This window comes from Podarcis melisellensis (genome assembly GCF_964234715.1).
Source record: "Podarcis melisellensis genome assembly, chromosome: 13".
NCBI classification, from domain to species: domain Eukaryota; kingdom Metazoa; phylum Chordata; class Lepidosauria; order Squamata; family Lacertidae; genus Podarcis; species Podarcis melisellensis.
Genome location: NC_138545.1, coordinates 10338154 through 10354351, shown reverse-complemented (window position 1 = coordinate 10354351; position 16198 = coordinate 10338154). Strand labels below are relative to the sequence as shown.

At 44.5% G+C, this 16198-nt stretch overlaps 1 long non-coding RNA gene across 1 annotated transcript; it reads left to right on the top strand.

Moving 5' to 3' along the window:
* Positions 1-14589: 14589 nt before the first annotated feature.
* Positions 14590-15690, top strand: LOC309354971. Its single transcript, XR_014162395.1, has 2 exons — positions 14590-14755; positions 15263-15690. It is a non-coding gene; the product is annotated as an uncharacterized lncRNA (long non-coding RNA).
* Positions 15691-16198: the final 508 nt, after the last annotated feature.

The window sequence follows — 16198 nt, the reverse complement described above, 5'->3', positions numbered from 1 at the left end:
CCCAGAAGGTCAATATCCAAACAAGAAGAGAAATGGATGCATCCCCAAAGTTATACATTTTTTGTCCTATGAAGAACCTTTAGGGATCACTTTAGCCTCACTGAGTGTCTTATGTTCTTTGATTACTGTTTTGGTGTTGGCTATTTTTATCCAGCACAAAGATAGCCCCATAGTCATTGCCAACAACCGAGAGCTCACCTACACTCTCCTGGTCTCCCTTCTGCTCTGCTTCCTCTCCTCTTTGCTTTTCCTCGGCCAACCTGGGAAAGTGACTTGCCTTCTCCAACAACCTGCTTTTGGCATCATCTTCTCTGTTGCTGTTTCTTGTGTGTTGGCCAAGACCATCATTGTTTTTCTAGCATTCATAGCCACAAAGCCAGGATCTAAGATGAAGAAATGGGTGGGAAAGAGAATGGCTCATTCTATTGTCCTTTCAGCTTCCCTCATTCAAGTGGGTATCTGTATTCTGTGGCTGATAACATCTCCCCCTTTCCCTGATCTAGACATGAATTCAGTAGCTGAAGAAGCCATTGTGCAATGTAACGTTGGGTCTGTCACCATGTTCTACGGTGTCTTGGGCTACATGGGCCTCTTGGCCCTCACCAGCTTCATTGTGGCCTTCCTGGCCCGCAAGTTACCCGACAGTTTTAATGAAGCCCAGTTTATCACCTTCAGTATGTTAGCATTTTGCAGTGTTTGGATCTCTTTTGTTCCAACCTACCTGAGCACAAGAGGGAAACACATGGTGGCTGTGGAGATCTTCTCCATCTTGGCCTCCAGTGCTGGGTTACTGGGTTGTATCTTTTCCCCCAAATGTTACATTATTGTGCTGAGGCCTGAACTGAACAGCAGGGATCAATTAATACGAAGAAAGCATTAAGCCATCTATCTTCACTCATCAAAGCATTTTTCATTAAAAAAAAATTGAGATATTTTACACTCAAGAAGATTGTATAAATTTTATGAAATCAATAAACAAGTGCCGTAACATGTCTTGGAGAAAGTAGCTGGGCAGAGATACATTCATAGAATATTAGTCATAGTTATTCAATTTTAAATTATTACAAAGCCTGTCCAGAAATTTTTCCTTGCATTTTAATTTCCCTATTAGTTCTTATCACCACATGCTTGCTTCTGGTGTCTCCCGAGAGGACCTGCTCCATGACTGAATCTTGATATTGAAATGCTGCAAATCAGGCTGAATTTCTCTAAATTGCATGCATATTGTTGATTGCAATTTGATAGTCACCCCTTTCCATTCAGGTATTCATTGAGTATTAGTACTTGATCTGCTTTCCTATGCGGTTTTCTGAGTTGATTTTTTAAAAAAAGAAAATAAGATTGTGTTTTATTACATGTGCTATGGTTTGAAATGTTCTGTTTCACCACCCTGGAAGTGCCTTTGCAATAAATAGTAGTTGTGCGTGGTTGAATCTGTGAGATTCACTTCTATTTTTTTTCAAGTTCAGAGTTTGGGTTTCTGCCTGAGAATGTCACTGAAGGCTTTTGTGGGTGCCACATCAGCTGTGGTATCCTGGTGAGCCACCCACACATTATACCATGGAGAAACTCTCAAAACATTGGGTATAAAATTGTTAACTGACTGAGGTGTCAACTTGGATAAAATATTGGGGTGGGATGGTAAGCCCTGCCCCACATAATCACATGGCACGGCACACAAAGAGCTTCTGAATGGCAATGCCCATCAACTGAGGGGGCGGCCCAAACAACACAATTTTATTGTAGGTGGGGGGACTGAAGGGACCTTGTCCTCTGGCAAGATGATGGCTGTGCTTTAGGGTACCACTTTCTGTCTGGTGATTTCTCACCATTGAACTCTGCACTCAAATTCCCCTGTCTCAGAACTTCAAGGAGCAGATTCAACCTGCTTTTCCTATCTGAATATTTGAAGATACTTTTCTGATCAAAAGTGCCACTCAAAGTCCAAGTTCCAATGAAGTAATTTTCTCCCTCTGCAATTATCCAGATCACAATAATTTTTTCAGCTAGACAGAACTCTCAGGAGTTTCCTAAGGACACCAGGAAACAGTCAACAACCCAGCATAGTAAGAGCATTAAATATGCTCCTGCGCCAGTGAGATTCAGGAGTGTTACATAGTGTGTGTGAGAGGTTTTACTGGTTTTGTTACTGTCAACACTTCTTTTTCGTTTTCATTGAGTTTTGGTAATAATTTAAGTTCATATTCAAAGTATTTCTCTGTCTGCTGATGTTATAAAGAAAGCTAAAAGTGCAACCACCAACACAGCCAAAGTCAGAAGGGGGAGTTATTTGGACACAGAGGAGCGTGCATCTTCTGAGAGAGGCTTTGAAGCTACCATGGTGAGGCTCTTGCTGCTGCTGCTGCTGCCTCACACAATGTGCAAAGGCAGGAGAATGAAGTGCCTTGCCATTGATCCAATCCCTGTGCCTCATGAATGGTACCAGGCAGGTGACCTCCTCATTGGTGGGATTGCTTCTCTCATCACTTACTATTTTAAGGAATTATTATTCAAGGAACATCCTTCTCAGGACCTGTTTGACACCCCACAGTAAGCAATAATATGCCCCACAACCAAAGGGATATAAACCAATCCCATATTATCAGAAAAGAGAAAATGTGTTAATATGAACAATGGGCACATTAACAGTACAGGTCCTCAGCCTACAGGATGGTACCAAAGTCAGTGAGTTTAAGCAAATGAAGCTCTTCTGGACATTCATTTCTCCAATCTCTGTAACTGCAAACTTTCATTCTTACCAAAGCCGCCAAAGAAGTCATAAACATTACACTTCAACTTTGTTAATCTAAGCGAGTGTGTGTGTGTGTGTGTGTGTGAGAGAGAGAGAGAGAGAGAGAGAGAGAGAGAGAGATACATTTGAGAAGAGAGCTAATTAAAAACAAAGACTCTCCTCCCCGAAGGGGAGGGGAGGGGTTGTGGTCGGGGCTCGAGCTCCGGCTAGCAGGGGGCGTGGCCCCCTGCTGCCCGCTCACCTGGCTGGCGCTCACGCCCCCTCGGTGGCCATCCAACCGGGGGCCACGGTGGGGGCGTGTTCAGCAGCATTTTGCTGCAGCGCCAGCCTTCCCCCGGCCTCATTCTTCCTTCCTTCGCCCCTCGCGAGTCACCTTCGATCAGGCAGTTAAGTTGATCCGCAGTTTCGGCCCCGGGGCGTTGTTGGCCAAGTGTGATATCGAATCGGCCTTCCGCCTCTTGCCAGTGCATCCCGCTGATTTCAGGCTGCTGGGTTTTAAATTTCAGGGAAAATACTATGTTGACAGGGCCATGCCTATGGGCTGCGCCGTTGCCTGTTCGGCTTTTGAGGCCTTCAGCACGTTCTTGGACTGGGCCCTGCGTTTCAGGGCAAATACCATTGGGGTCACGCATTACCTGGACGATTTCCTTTTCGTGGGTGGAGCCAACACGGGGGAGTGCGCCTCCTTGCTGGAGGCCTTCTCAGCCCTGGCCGAGGACCTTGGGGTCCCTCTTGCGGCGGAAAAAACGGAGGGACCAGCCACGCGCTTAACTTACCTTGGCATTGAGCTGGACACAGTGGCTCAGTCATCCCGCTTACCTGTTGAAAAGATCGAAGCCCTTAAACAGCTAATCCACGACACGCTTAAGCTTAGGAAGATCACCCTTAGGCAAATTCAATCGCTATTGGGCCACTTTAACTTCGCGTGCAGGGTGGTGTCCCCCGGACGCCCTTTCTGTGCTCGCCTTACCAGGTTGTCAGTCGGTCTGAAACACCCCCTCCATAGGGTTCGCCTCCCCAGGTCGGTCAAGGCAGATCTCGAGGTGTGGACAGCCTTTCTGGAAAAATATAACGGGGTCTCTCTTTGGCAGGATGTTCTGAACCTATCATCTGACTTTCAGGTTCAGTCGGATGCAGCAGGGTCTTTAGGTTTCGGATTGTATTTCAAAGGGCGATGGTGCGCGCAACGCTGGCCCTCAGCATGGCGAGGTCAGGCCATCACGCGGGATCTCACATTTCTCGAGTTCTTTCCAATAGTAGTGGCCGTGCACATCTGGACAGAGGAGTTCCGAGATCACCGAGTGTGCTTCAGGACCGACAACCTGGCGGTGGTGAACATTCTTGCCAGGCAGTCATCGTGGTCTGCGAGGGTCTCCTCTCTCCTACGGGCGTTCGTCCTCCGTTGCCTTGAGTACAATATCTTATTTTCAGCCAAATTCGTACCAGGTGCCAATAATGATATAGCCGACGCCTTGTCTCGGTTCCAGATTCCTCGTTTCCGGTCGCTCGCACCTGGAGCACAACTGTTGCCCGAACCCTTTCCGGAGTACCTGTGGAACGTTGGAGACGCAAAGTGATACAGGGAGTATTAGCGTCCGTGGCACCTTCCACGCTCAGGTCCTATAAGAAGGCCTGGTGTGATTTCCTGGGTTTCAGGTTTGGGTTGTCTGGGCTGTCACATAACACACACCCCACTACTGATGACGTCCTGCAGTACCTGTCCCATCTGGATGACCTCGGACGTGCTACAAAAACCTTAAAGATCCACGTTGCAGCCATCAGCTTCTTTTCTAAGGCAACATTTGCGCAAGATCCATGTAGTGATTTTCTGATCCGTAGGGCCATTGAGGGTTGGGGCAGGTTGCAACCGCCCAGGACCGTTGGTCGTAAGCCTATCTCTTATGGTTTGCTATCTCAGATACGCGTAAAGCTCAGGACAATTTGTTGGTCTAAGTTTGAGGCACGCCTCTTTTCTGCGGCCTACGCCATAGCCTTTTTTGGTGCGCTCAGGGTTGGCGAGGTTGTGTGTGAAGCTAGTGCGCGGGGTTTAACTCGCGGCCTCCTGTGTGAGGATGTACAGCTATCCGAATCTGCTGTGTCAGTACTAGTGCGTCAGTCCAAGACTGATCAGGCTGGCAAGGGTGTCCTGCTCAAGCTCACGGCATCGGCCCAGCAGGGCCCATGTCCGGTGAAGGACACAAGGCGGTTTCTCCGCCTTAGACCACCCGTCCCGGGGCCGTTCCTGATACATGAGGATGGGTCGCCCCTGTTGAGGTACCAATTCACTAGAGTAATGCGCAAGGCTATTGAGGCTTGTGGCCTTCCCCCCCATGAGTACGCCGCACATTCGTTCAGGATCGGGGCCGCCACCACGGCTGCGCACCTGGGGTTGCCGGCAGAAAGGATAAAAGAGTTGGGCCGGTGGAAATCCAATGTTTATAAGTCATATATTCGCAACCTGGCGCCTGCCCCTTAGTTTGCTATCCTTAGTTTGCTTAGTTTGCTTACCTTTCCTTTTGTTCTATCTTCATCCCCAGCGATGCCCGGAAGGAATGTGTGGATCTGCGGTCACAGCATTGTTCATTGGGCCCGCGTGCGAGCGGTGAGCTGCGGCCTGGCACCCAACCTTGGTCTGCCACGTGATGTTCGAGTTTCCTGGTTTTCGAGAAGAGGCATGCGTTGGGAAGAACTGATGCCTTTGCTGAGGGAGAAAATAGCCAAGCTCGGCTCTCCCGACATCCTGGTGATTCACTTAGGGGAGAATGACCTGGGCAACAAAAGGAGTGTGGACTTGCTGTCGAGCATAAAAAGAGATTTGAACGCTTTGGCAGCCCTGTGTCCCGGAGCGACAGTGTGCTGGTCCTCCTTTTTGAAAAGAACTGTGTGGCGCGGTGTGCAAACTCGTAAATCGGGCGGTAGCCCGTTGGGTGCGCTTTATGGATGGCCGAGTGATTTACCATGACCGTATCCGGATTAGCGACAAAGCTTTGTACCGGGATGACGGTGTACACCTATCAGATCTGGGGACTGACTTCTGGTTAGCTAGTGTCACTAAAAACATCTGGGATTGGTTGCAGCTTTGAGGGTATTGGCGGCGAGCCTTTAGCTCGGGTGGCGGTTAGGCATTGGAATAATGTGTTGCGCTGTGTGGAAGTGCTAGGTGTGGCCATCGCCTATGCCTTCAATTTTTAGGGGTATTCCGTTAAAGGAATCTGGGGGTCGTGTATTCCGTCCGATGCCTGCTTGGCGGGAGGCCTTGGCACGACTCTCGGTGACAACAGGGGTGAGCCTAATAGTCGGATTAGCATCGACAGGCTCCACCTACTGGTGAAGAACCCACTTGTTTCGATCCAATGCCTAAGCCAATACCTTTCAAATGCTGTAACCAATAAAGTTGTGGCCTTTCCTAGCCCATTAACCTTATATCTCGTGTCCTTGTGTCTTCATTTCACTTCACCGGGGTCGGGTCCTCGAACCACAAAGACTCTCCTCCCCGAAGGGGAGGGGAGGGGTTGTGGTCGGGGCTCGAGCTCCGGCTAGCAGGGGGCGTGGCCCCCTGCTGCCCGCTCACCTGGCTGGCGCTCACGCCCCCTCGGTGGCCATCCAACCGGGGGCCACGGTGGGGGCGTGTTCAGCAGCATTTTGCTGCAGCGCCAGCCTTCCCCCGGCCTCATTCTTCCTTCCTTCGCCCCTCGCGAGTCACCCACCCTCCACTCCCTCTAGTTAGGGCCCGGGTTTTGTTCGGCCTTGCTATGGACCTTAGGTTGGTCGCCCTGGTTGGCTGGGGGGCCTGGTAGGAGTTTTTCCATTTGGCACCAGGCTAATTGGTTTTTTCGCCTACCTCGTAGCAATCGTCACAACTTTTTGGTATTGGTGGGTAGGTTAGGCATTGGAATAATGTGTTGCGCTGTGTGGAAGTGCTAGGTGTGGCCATCGCCTATGCCTTCAATTTTTAGGGGTATTCCGTTAAAGGAATCTGGGGGTCGTGTATTCCGTCCGATGCCTGCTTGGCGGGAGGCCTTGGCACGACTCTCGGTGACAACAGGGGTGAGCCTAATATTCGGATTAGCATCGACAGGCTCCACCTACTGGTGAAGAACCCACTTGTTTCGATCCAATGCCTAAGCCAATACCTTTCAAATGCTGTAACCAATAAAGTTGTGGCCTTTCCTAGCCCATTAACCTTATATCTCGTGTCCTTGTGTCTTCATTTCACTTCACCGGGGTCGGGTCCTCGAACCACAATGTAATTATAAAAGCATGGAGGATTCCTGTGACACCAAAAACATTTAATGAAAGGTTGTATTGGTTAGCGGGTTTTCTTTTTTTGCTTCTTATTTTTTAAATGTATTATGTGATGTTATGTTCTATTTTTAAGTTATGAACTGCCCTTAGATCTATACCAAATTAATAAATAAAAATGAATTATATTATTATTATTAGTATCATTATCATACATAACTGTGAACTTCTGTCACCATCAACAGGCAAAGTTTTATTCAGTGATATAGTTTCAGATATAAAGAAATAAATACGGATATATAAATGCAGAGAGGCATGGTGCAGAAGTGCCATCAAAGGGAAATGAAATGCCAAAATCTGCAGGCAATGTAAATCACATAATTAATGTAAAGATACCAAATCACTCATTAGACTGTGAAATAAGTTCATTCTGCTAGGGTTCTTTGTATTGAAAGTGCAGAGGAAAACCAAGACAAGACAGGTGTGTCAAAGATACACTGCAGATCACAAATACAATTGCTCTTCTCTACCATAACTCAGATTTGTGTTTTTCTGAATAGGAAGAGGACATAACGGTCTCATGCATTAAAGTATTTTCCCCTCCCTTTTTATATCTTCCCTATTTACAGTATAACCACAAAGTTCTATCAGAATATCCTGGCCTTGGTGTTTGCCATAAAAGAGATCAATGACAATCCAAAGATCTTGCCCAATGTCACCCTTGGTTTCCACATCTATGACAGCTATTCTGATGCGAGAATGACCTATCGAAGCACTTTGGACCTTCTCTTCAAAGGGCAAAGATTTGTCCCCAACTACAAATGTGACACTCAGAAAAACCTCATGGCTGTGATTGGGGGACTTACTTCTGACACTTCTATCCAAATGGCAGATATCTTAAGTCTCTACAGGATTCCACAGGTAGAATCAGTGCATAGGGGAGTGTGGGGAAGTTGAATCTGACATTCTTTGATTCAGAAGGAAAAGAGAAATATTAGTGTGCGAAGGAAATAGCCAGAAATTCAATTATTTTCAGATAACTAAAAAATATTGAGCCAAGATTTTTCTTCCATGACTATTTCAAGTTCCACCTTCAACTATCTTTAGGAAATGTTCTGCTAAATTATCATTTTCTTTTAGCTCACCTATGGCTCATTTGCTTCAGAGGAGATTCAATCAAGGCAGACAACTTCTTTTTATAGCACGGTCCCAAAGGAAATCCACCAATATGTAGGGATTATCCACTTACTTCAGTACTTCAGATGGATATGGGTTGGGCTCTTTGTTTCAAATAATAATAGTGGAGAACATTTTTTGAGGACCCTGGAGCTATTGTTTTCCAACAATGGGATCTGTTCAGCCTTCACAAAAAGAATCTCACTTCAAGCTCATATGGATAATATGGTAGGAATGTATGATATAATGGGAAGTATTTATCAAGGTCTCACAGATGAAAAGGCCACTGCAGTTATATTCTATGGAGACTATGGGGCAATTTCATGGCTGAGAACTGTTTTACTTTTCCAAGGAAATGAAGGTAATCAAAACACATCATTTGGGAAGGTCTGGATCATGACAGCCCAGATAGATTTCCTATCAACCGGACTTCAGAGAAACTGGGATTTTCAAGGGTTCCAAGGTGCCCTTTCCTTTACAATTCACTCAAAAGAGCTTCTACAGTTCACCCATTTCCTTCAGAACACCCAAACACACTGGACCAAAGCAGATGGCTTTTGGAAGGACTTCTGGGAGCAGGCATTTGACTGTTTCTTTCCAGATCCTGGTATGCCAGCCATGGATGATGGAACGTGTACTGGAGAGGAGAGGCTGGAAAGTCTCCCGGCAGGTCTTTTTGAAATGCACATGACTGGGCAGAGCTACAGTATCTATAATGCTGCCTGTGCTGTAGCTCATGCATTGCATGCCATTTCCTCATCCAGATCCCTGCACAGAACAGTGACTGCTGGTTACAGTGTTGGAATAACATCTCTGCAGCCTTGGCAGGTAATGCTACAGAGCCAAATTTTCTCATGTCTATGAACTGATTAACAGGAGTAGGACAGGAAATTGCTTTATACAAAATTACGCCTGTCGTCTATTTGTTTCACCAATGTGTACGCTGACAGGCTTGGGCTCTCCAGGGTTTGAGATAAGATGAGATTCCGAGTGTTACCAGAAGATTCTGGGGATTGAATCTGGGCCCTTTCCATGCAAGGAGCTGCTCCACCAGGGAGCTGCTACGCTATACTGCCCCTCTTCTTATATCTAAAAAACCAAACAAACAAACGGAAAAAGATTCTGCATCTTAGTCATGGTTGCTGGTTTACATTTCATCTTATAATTTGACCTTGGAGTCTGTTCCGCATGGGAACCTCAAATAGTTTGATTCTTCTTTTTCTTTTTAAATAGATCAACTCATTTCTTCAAGGTGTTTCATTTAACAACTCAGCTGGAGAAACTGTATCATTTAATGATAACAGGGAAATGAAAGGAGGATTTGATATTATGAATCTTGTCACATTCCCAAACACGTCTTTCCAGAGAGTAAAAGTTGGATCGGTGGGTCTCTGTGATAGAGGAGATAAGGAGTTAATCCTCCATATGGACAAAATTCTATGGCACCAAAGTTTTAACCAGGTACGGCTTGGAGTTACCAAACTGCACAGAGCTGGCAGGTATGACTAAAGTTACTAAATAACAAGCATAGCAAGAACAACAATGATGTCTGGTGCATTCAGAAATATGATGTGGAATTGATATGCCAAATATACCTTTTTCCACTTTGAAATCAGTATTATCTTGGACTTCCGGGTTGGCGCCATCGATTAATGGCGGATTCCCTCCGAGCTCCGGAGGGAATCGACTCTGTAGAGACTGGGTCTTGCCGCTGCGGCGACGCAGGGACCCTTAAAATCACAGGCGCGGAAGCCTGTGAGCATAGAGACTCGGTGGGCACCATTTGTGCCCCCCCAATCCGTAAATGAGCCTCTTTAGAGGCTTTGGAACGGGGACGGGGTGCGGCGTGGTGCTGAGAGTACTTCCTTTTTCTACGGAGTGAAGCCGCAAGCCATGATCGGAGAGCGCTGACTTTTTCCTTGGAAAGATCGGACTTTAAAAACATCAACCCGTGAGTAATACGGAAATTGGAACTTTAAAGAAAAATTTCTTGGATCAGGAACGAGCGGGGAAGGGTTAAAAAGGAAGTCCACCACCCCCTCTTAGTAAACAATATAAAGCAAAGGACCTGTTAGCTAAGGTCGAGAGAATTTTTTCTTTTTTTTTAGTAAAAGATTTTAACTTCACGGTTCTGTCATTATAATAAGTTATACTGGAGGATAAAAGATTAATTTTGGGAGCTGAAGTTTCAGCCCCCCCCGGACCCAGGAGTGTCCCGTGAGAAAGTCTGTTGATTAAATACTGAAGAGCTTGACAGCTGTCAAGTTAACTGTCAAGACGGAAAAAGAGAACTTTGTTTCTGTTGCTTCTGCTGGTTATATTTGTTATAATCTGTTGAAAATAAGGAAGGTCTGATACAAAATAACTTGACTTTTGGACTTGAGCTGAAAGGATTATTAAGGAACTAAAATCCCCCTAGAGGGATTTAGTGACATTACAGGAATGGCTGGAGGAGGGAAAATCCAAGCTGAGTTGGATAGAGCATTTGTTCTCTTGGGAAAGTTACAAGGCCAATTCAATGTTTTGGCTATAAATGCTACAGCTCTAGTCTTGACAGTAAATAACATTGTTGAACCTGATAAAGATTTGAAACGGGAAGCCCATTCAACTGAACAAATAGAGGAAACTGAAAGTTTTGACAATATGGAGCAGGGGACATATGTTGTTCCTGAAGAAAAGGAAGGAGGAATTGAAATTTTGCAGACGCTAAAGAAGAGCTACAATTTGAGGCCAGACATGATGACAAAAAAGGAAAATAAAAATCTGATGTGGAAAGCCTGGCCTGAACTGGAGACTGAAAAATGGAGAGATCTCCTTATGTGGAGATCTGAAGACCTGAGGATTACAAATTTGCTTAAGGTGAAAGTTGGAACTTTGGGGGCATTTGGACTTGAAAGGAGTATGAAACAAGAGATGGAGTACCCCATAGGCTTTGTTTTTAAATATGGAGGTCTGGCTGGAAGAAACATGGATCCTGTTGGGCCGGAGCCTCTTCAAGCTTTGGGGTGTAACATTAAGGACTATCAAAAAGACCTGCAGAGAGGAACTGAGAGAGACTTAAGAGCCTTGGACGTGAGATCTCCAGGCTAAATAGTATATATTGATGGACATTCGTTGGGGACTGAAACCGGGAAAAGGGTGGGTGGAGTTTGGGAATCCAAAGGGTATATAAATATAATTTGCTTTGTATTTATTTTGTTTTGCTATTTGTATGGAAATTGGGAAAATCGTGGAAGGGAAATTTTGGTCGACTTTAGGAAAAAGGTTTAAGAATAAGTAATGAAGTATAAGTAATGATGTGTTAAATTGGATAAGTTAAAACTGGTTTTTAAATTAAATAAAAATAAGGTTTGCAAAAATAAATTGAGGAAATGGAAGAAAGAAGGAAAGTAAAATAACAGCATGCTAGAATAAATCACTAAGTTAAAGCGGAGAAATAAGTTAAGGATTTGCTGAGCTGATAACTTAAATTGGAATACAAGAAGGGGAGGTGTGAGGAGGTCTGAGAAACAAGTTAAAAGAAAATAAGTAATTGAAACATTATGTGCTTTTAATTGTTGTTTTTTTGAAGTTTAAAGTTTTGGATTTTTGTATTTTTTGTTATTTTTGTTTTTGTTCTTATATATTTCTTGAAAATGCCAATAAATATTCATTAAAAAAAGAAAAGAAATCAGTATTATCTTGAAAGTGCACTAAAAATGAAGCATAAGATTGTCCTGTGGGTGGCATATAGGAAAGCACTTCCACCTTCAACTCCTCTCATCTTTTTGTACAGGTGCTTCCCTTTTCTTTGTGCAATGAACCCTGCCTCTCTGGTCATCAGAAGAAAAGGAAGGAAGGGGAAAAGTTTTGTTGTTATGATTGTGCTCCATGCCCAGAAGGGAAGATTTCAAACCAGACGGGTAGGTAAAGCTCTTGCCTCCTGATGACCAAACAAAGAGACTGACATACAGGCTGGTCTTGAGCTGGGCCACTTTTATTTAGTGAACATATCAAGATCAGGAGAGAATAAATTCAAACGGCAGAATTTCAGCCATTGGGTGACACACAGGGCTGTTTTAAAGCCAGAACTCACCAGAATTCAGTTCTGGTACCTCTCAGGTGGGCCCCATTGCCATACTAAGAGAATGAGGGAGGTGTTCATGGTGAATTGAAACTAATGGGCAGTTATGGAGCAGAGTCCACTTCCCTAAACAAAGTAAGGAATAGGGGAATTAGGGGTGTGACAACCCAGTGATAGCCTGAATTAACAGGAGCTATGAAAGGAAAAGCTTCAGGCCAGCAAAGGGAAGCATTTGTTCTCCTACAATCTCTGGTCTTCTATTGAATTTGAACCCCTGGTTGACCCGGCATTGCTTTGCAATTCTGTTAGAAGTTTAATTGCTGCTTCACCAGAGGAAACAAGGTTCCTCAGGTATAAATCCAACTATGATTGTGGGAGGGAGAAAAACCAAAAGCCCAAGCAAAGGATGGGAAGCCCTGGTAGGCTAGACTGCGCCTCTTCACAAGACAGCAACTGGTAGGCTGCAAGCGAAAGTGAGCAGAGAGAGACCCCTGCACAAATGAACAAGCCTTAAAGGGGCTATGGCCAAACCAAAAGGTTTGCTCCTTATGTAGAACCCCAAAGCAGACCTCCACATCTCATGCCACTTTTAAATGCTACAGTATGTTCACTGCTGGTTGGTGTGCTGTCTCTCATGGCCAATGTGCCACAAATGTGCCTCGGTAGCCAGTCCTGCTGTGGTGGAACAGCCATTATGTACAATTCGTTGCAATTCATGGTTCATTCAATGGGGTGGTAAAATGAATCAGAACTGAATTTCTAGCTAAGCTTTTCTTCTTGTTTCTCAGATATCGACACGTGCTTCAATTGCCCAGAAGATCAATATCCAAACAAGAAGAGAAATGGATGCATCCCCAAAGTTATACATTTTTTGTCCTATGAGGAACCTTTAGGGATCACTTTAGCCTCACTTAGTGTCTTACGTTCTTTGATTACTGCTTTGGTCTTGGCTATTTTTATCCAGCACAAAGATACCCCCATAGTCATAGCCAACAACCGAGATCTCACCTACACTCTCCTGGTCTCCCTCCTACTCTGCTTCCTCTCCTCTTTGCTTTTCCTCGGCCAACCTGGGAAAGTGACATGCCTTCTCCAGCAACCTGCTTTTGGCATCATCTTCTCGGTTGCTGTTTCTTGTGTGTTGGCCAAGACCATCATTGTTTTTCTAGCATTCATAGCCACAAAGCCAGGATCTAAGATGAAGAAAAGGGTGGGAAAGAGACTAGCTCTTTCCATTGTCCTTTTAGGTTCCCTCATTCAAGTTGGTATCTGTACTCTGTGGCTGACAACGTCTCCCCCCTTCCCTGATCTAGACATGAATTCAGTAGCTGAAGAAGCCATTGTGCAATGTAACGTTGGGTCCGTCACCATGTTCTATGGTGTCTTGGGCTACATGGGACTCTTGGCCATTGCTAGTTTCATTGTGGCCTTCCTGGCTCGCAAGTTACCTGACAGTTTTAATGAAGCCCAGTTCATCACCTTTAGTATGTTAGCATTTTGCAGTGTTTGGGTCTCTTTTGTTCCAACCTACCTGAGCACAAGAGGGAAACACATGGTGGCTGTGGAGATCTTCTCCATCTTGGCCTCCAGTGCTGGATTACTGGGTTGTATCTTTTCCCCGAAATGCTACATCATTGTGCTGAGGCCTGAACTGAACAGCAGGGATCAATTAATACGAAGAAAGATTTAAGAAAGGAATAAGCAATCTGTTTTCACTCACAATAGCATTTCTTCTTAAACCACTTTGAGATTTATTTATTTTCCAATCAATAAAATACTATAATTTTTATGAAATCAATAAATACAGACCCTAGTGCCTGTTGTGAAATCAGCAGGAAAAAATCCTATAAAATCAGTTATACTTATACACTACAGACACAAATCACCTTGAAAGCAGTTTAATGATTAAGATTTTAGTAGGTACAACGTGTAAAGGGGAGTTTTATTTGTTTCTCCCACAAACAACTTTACACACACAAAGTTTCTTTGGTTTTCTGGGTAAAAAGAATAACTGTTTAATCAACAAAGTAACAAAGTGTGACCTCCAGGTGAAGATCAGTAGCTCAGAACTAAAGCATCTGTCTTTTATGCAGAGTGTTGCAGCTCCAAGTAGGGCTAGGAAAAGACTCCTATCTAAATCCCAGGAGAGGCTGGTGCCAGGGAGTGTAGAGAACTCCAAGACAGTTGGACCAAGTGTTTGGCAATGTATAAGGCATTCCTATTGGGTTTAGGCTATTTGGAGAACATTCCAAAATAAGTTATGCAGCCTCCCACCACTAGATGGCAGTAAAAGTACTTCCATTCTTAGAAGAAAGCAGTCTGCCTGAGGTTTCTCTGACTCTGGTATGATAACCACTAAGGGCTGCAGACTTCACTGAGCTTGGGAAGAAGGAAACTTTGGTGCTTGTCTGCATTATTGAATTGGAGGGAGATGCCCGTGGACTCCAGGATGGCCTCAATAACTTGGCTAACTCGGTGGAGGCATCTCTTTGGACTACTCGTCCTATATCAGTGGACTATTGGTAAGGAAATCTAAGCTTAGGAAACAGATACATAAATAAGCAAAGTGGGAAATAATTAAATATGAAGCCTGCCGTGTAGGAGGCTTTAGTTCAGGGTTTCAGCCAGCTAGTCGTGACCCTTTCTGTAGTACTTTCTTACACTCATTCTCTGTCCTAGTTTTCCATCCTTCCTGAGAGAAAACAGAACTCCTTGTGCAGTGCTCATATTTTTAAGAACATGGATCTGGGAGGGTGGCTGGGTGTTTGTGTGAAAATTTCAGCTTGTCTGCAGTGATTTAAACACACATTTTTTAAAAAGTGAGGAATGGACAGCGGAAGGAATATTGTGTTTCACTTTATCCCTCCATTCCCTACATTTATACCTTGTGCAGATAGTGCTTTCTTTCATGTACTGCAGTTTTGAAATTATTTCTTGACTTCCTTCTACCAAATGCTGAATGAAAACTGACTGTGTACATTAAGGGAAACCTTTAGCATGCTTTTAATACCTTCTTCAATATCCTGCAGTCTGCGGCTCTGATTCCCAAGTGACCCAGAGTCCCTTCTCACAGAACATCCAGGAAGGGGGACTGTTTGCCATCACCTGCAGCAACCCCAATGAATATCGCACCCATTTTTGGTACCGTCAGCAGCCTGGAAGAGCACCGACCCTCCTCTTGTACATAGCATCCCAAGAAAAGAATGAAAACAAAGGATGCTTCACAGCAGAGTACTTGGAGAAGGGAAAGAAAAGTCGCCTGCATCTCTCTGGTGCTCAGATTCAAGACTCAGGCACTTACTTTTGTCGCGTAGAGCACAGTGGCGCTGGAAGGGAGAGACTCATGACTATAAGTTCAGGTCTTCTTCAGCTCTGATGTTCACCTTTAGTCTGTGATACTTTGCTGCTGAAAATGTTCCCCTACAAATGTTCATAAAGCCCAATATTAAAGAACTTATCAAGTCTCTCTCTCTATAACACACATGCACACACACACACACACACAGAGAGAGAGAGAGAGAGAGAGGTGGGAGGGAGAGAGAGAGAGAGAGAGAGAGAGAGAGAGAGAGAGATTGAGAGAGAGAGAGAGAAATATGAATCTTTCAGTTTGGTTTCCCTTGTTTCCCATTATGGTGGCTGTGGAGATCTTTTCCATCTTAGCCTCCAGTGCTGGATTACTGGGTTGTATCTTTTACCCTATGGCTACATCATGGTGATGAGGCCTGAAATGAGGCCTGAACTGAACAGCAGGGATCAAATAGTAAGAAAAAAGTATTAAGCCACCAGTCTTCACTCATCATAGCATTTTTCATTAAGAAAAATCTTTTTTGAGATGTTTTACAATCAATAAAATTGTATAAATTTTATGAAATCAATAAACAAGTGCCCTAACATCTCTTGGATAAGTAGCTGGGAGGAGATACATTCATATAATATTAGTCATAGTTATTCAATTTTAAATTATT